The sequence below is a fragment of the Candoia aspera genome, chromosome 2 (assembly GCF_035149785.1).
Source record: "Candoia aspera isolate rCanAsp1 chromosome 2, rCanAsp1.hap2, whole genome shotgun sequence".
Taxonomy (NCBI): domain Eukaryota; kingdom Metazoa; phylum Chordata; class Lepidosauria; order Squamata; family Boidae; genus Candoia; species Candoia aspera.
Genome location: NC_086154.1, coordinates 250,397,254 through 250,401,648, shown reverse-complemented (window position 1 = coordinate 250,401,648; position 4,395 = coordinate 250,397,254).

Sequence of the window (4,395 nt, the reverse complement as noted above, 5' to 3'; positions counted from 1 at the left end):
AAGCCTGCTAAATAGGTAAATAAATGTATTAATCCAAAGAAAGGAAAGGTAGTGTGCTTGTACGGACTGCAACATGAAGGCAAATAAAGAAAAAAAAAAGATTGTCATACAGCCTCTTTGTTGTGGGGCTGTAAAATTTTCATTTTTATCTTTTTTTCCTTCAGAACTAAAACAGAATTACAATAATCTAGAATGATCTGTATTGGTTTCACTGCTACCACCAAACCTTTTCCTGATTTGGAAATTACTTTTTTTCACTTCTGTTTCTTCTCTCTCTCTCTCTCCCCCACCCCCGCAGGTTCCTTTAATATTGCATTGTTGCTATGGTCTGTCCATCCTTGCCTTCCCTGGCACTAAATATATACAGGTAATCCTCATTTAGTGACTGCTTTGTTTAGCTATCGTTTGCAGTTAGGACAGTGATGAAAAAGTAACTTTATGACCAATGTTTGCATTTACAACCTTTGCAGGTCTGTAAAGCAAAGGAAAGATGTAGTAAGAACATAGCACAGTTGCAGTTTCATTTGGCAACTGCTTCACTTAGTGGCCAAATTGCCGGTCCCAAGTGTGGTCACTAAACGAGCACTATCTGAATTAATTAACCTGTTAATTCTGCGAGATGGGTGTCAGCCTTACTAGGTAGACCAGACAGGAAAAATGACCAGATGACCTAGGTAAAGGTAAAGGTTTCCCTTGACGTAAAGTCCAGTCGAATCCGACTCTAGGGGGCGGTGCTCATCTCCGTTTCTAAGCCTTGGAGCCGGCGTTGTCATAGACACTTCCGGGTCATGTGGCCAGCATGACGACTCGGAACGCCGTTACCTTCCCGCCGAAGCGGTACCTATTGATCTACTCACATTTGCATGTTTTCGAACTGCTAGGTGAGCAGGAGCTGGGATTAACAACGGGAGCTCACCCCGCCGCGCGGTTTCGAACCAGATGACCTAATTCTACTTTATTGTAAAGTGATATTAACAGAATCTTGCAGGTCTGAAAGTACAATTCTCCCCCTGTCTCCTTTACAGCCCGAGAATCTAAGGAGGGTGCCTTCTGAGCCTCTTGCCCTTCTCATTATCCAGGTGTGGGCTGTGCTGTCTCTTATCTGACCATTCCCTGGGCAGCATCTCTTCATCCCATCTCCCAAGGTCATTCCCACATACAATGAGCTAGGATTCCAACCTCCCCCCAGAGTTGTCCTTCCACCCAGTTCTCCACATCCCTTTCTTTCTTCTCAGTCTCTGTGCCCTCCAGAGTCTAAACTGGAATGGGGTACCCTGTATTATCAGGCCTTGATTGACAGTTCTAATGCCCAATCACCACAATGTTACAAAGCAACCAATCCAGAGGAGAAAACAAAAGGGTAAGTTTGGAGGTGATGTCTACAAACTAATACGAGGTTTCAGACTGTTCTTCCTATTGCTGACTCTCATAATTCTTGAAGATGCACTGTTGAAGCTCAATAAATTTGTGGTTTCTGATCTAAAACAACCCCAGCAACTGGAACCCTCTCTTAAGATCTGTTCATATGACTCTGTGACTCACAGTTACTGCTTTTCTCTTGTGACAGCATATTGCTCTTCATAAACAGATAGTTCTGTTGCTTAGCTGAATACAGGCACCATTAGAAATAGTATGCAACTGAGGCAGGAATCTCATATAGTTATTGGGGAGTAAAGTCCATTGGAATTGGTGGAACGTATTTCTGAATTGGGGGACCTAAGATTGCACCGTGACTAGCAGAAACGTCTGGGCACAGAAGCTGTCGGTAAACATGTTGGCAATTTGGTAGAAAGGAAATCTGTTAGGCTTTTCATTTTCATTGTTAAAGCAAAACTTGATGGTAATCACTCAAAGTGGATAATTATAATACACAATGTAATTAATTAGCTGAAATGAAATGAGATTAATCAATGGAGCCTTTAATTGATTGGGTTTAGTCTACCATAAAACTTTGTTGTGGCATTACAGTATTTCTTCTCATTATTTTCTGCTGCGTTATTCCAACAGGACAGTCACACCACAAATCTTACAATAAAATAATAAAAAACAATGAAGCCTTCCATCAAGTGAGTAAAATGTTCAGAAAAAATGTCTATTCCATTCACATTGTTCCAATAATTTGAAAACCATTTACGATGAATCAACTTCATCGTAAGTAATGGCCATCATCTTGACTTTTTTGTCCTCCCATGTGGACATTCCTTACCCTTCTCCAACTTGGATCTTGGATTTCAACTCCCATATTCCCCAAGTACCATAATCAATGGTCATACTGGGGGAGTGGGAAGAATTATAATCCAGTGTATCAGAAGGCCACGTGGATGGAATGTAGACATGATTATGTTTCCATATACATGGAGAGATCATCAGAAGAACTAACAGTTTCTATTCCTGCATGAAAATCACAGATTTCATGCATCCTAAGAATCCAGCTATGTATTAATTGCATTGCTATTCTGGTCAATGGTTATAGATTTCTGGACAGTTTATAGATGAATGAATTCACCAAATAAATATATGGAAACATTTGTTATGTCATTAAGAATGCCAATTTCTACATTCTCAGATGGTAGGTATCCATGGGTGGCAACCTGCATATCTCCTTTCTGAGGGGCCCGGCATACTCTCTGAATACCCTTCTGAAATTTGATAGGGCAATGGCCAAAATTCCTCACATTTTGAGGCAGGGACAGCTAGAAAGTTATATAATAAGCTCTAAAACATGTTTAACACAAAGAAGAAGCATTACTACACAGACACCAATTACAGCAAAATCCTTCTCCAAAAGACATTTTGCATCATTGTCTACCCACTATGACCTCTTGCTTCCCAGAACTTAAAAGTGAACATAATGAACCCATGGTTATTATGTGCAATTGTCTTGTTGTGATAGAGGAGTTATCTTCAGTTTAACTCATACAAATTCCCTTTTAACAACACCCAGCATACATCAAATCTCAAGACCAAAAATACATAAGGAAACATTTGCAGTTAGTAAATGAAAAACCATGCACCTGTTTTAAAGGGAATGGAACAATTAATCCTGCTTCTTGAGGAGTCAGAACAAGTCACCATTCAGTTGATTGAATAAGCAAAACTTGAGTAACATGTTATATACGGCATTGACAAAACTTGTTGGCAAAAGCGTTGTCTATGTTTAGCGCAGACACTGCAGTCCACATGCTGATGTGATTAAAGAATCAGTAACATATGAGGAAAACTTTTCATAACATAATTTGTTGCCTTTCTCTTTGGATAGGAGACAGAGAGACAGAAAGGTTCAAGTGCAATCCACCAGTCCTTGAGCTGTTGTAAAAGTAGGTTGGCACATTTTGACCATATCCTGTGGACACCCAGGAGGACTCAAAGACTGGTGGGTAAAATGCTATCTCTCCCTGGTTCAGAAAGACATGGTTGTTTGCTCACCAGGTCTGTAACCCCATGGAACAAGCCAAAATGTCAGGCCCAGCCCAAGAACAATGAAGAGTCAGTCCATTCAAACTCCAGTTCTTTATTTGCTCACACCGTATAGACAGAATCTTGCCAGACTAAAGCTACTCTACCTCACCTAAGGGGAAATAACCTGGGAAGGCTCTAGGGCGGGGCTATCCTGAGCTTCTTCATTTTCCCACCATTGCTTCCTGGACTGTGCCTCCGCTTATCTCCTCCACCTCCTTGGAATGTGCTCCCTCCTTCCTGAGAACCAGTGGCACCGCTGAAATCCACCACAGTCAGTGGATTCATCAAGATTTACTTTCTGCTATAGAACCTGGATCACAAGATTTAATTACCTTCTTCTCCTTCTCCTTCTCCTCTGGGCTTGCTGTTTTAAGTTTGTATAAGTTTTCTATGTCTTACTCCTGATCTTTGGTAAGGCACTTAGGAGCAAGTAGGTGCAAAGGCAGCACAGAACTAAGATAAATAATCTCTCACTCCCATGGAGATGGTCACATGGCCTTCTCATTGCTGGAGAAGCCACAATTTAGTTGGGGAGAGAGTTACTATACCCAAATCAATACATATAAAATTTTCTCTTCCATCTCAAGAGTAGTTGACCAGGGAAGTTAAATTGTAATACACTTAGATTTTTCTTTTCTCAGCTTCTTCCTGATCATGGAATTATTTTTCAAGAAAGTAAAACTTTGGGAGCATGTTTCCTCCTCCCTCTGGAGCTTCATATCTGAGACTTCAGCAAACTCTTCAAAACCAGCAGCTCCCAGAGGCTAGAGAGATGGAGTCATTCCTATAGGAGCTTAAAGTAGAAAGGACCATTGGGGTCTTCTAGACCAGTTTCAAATGTGGATATAGGAAATGGGCATAAACCTAATAGATTATATATAGTATATGACCAAAATTGTGTCTGGAGAGCAGAGGAAGCACTATGTTAAAACTGGA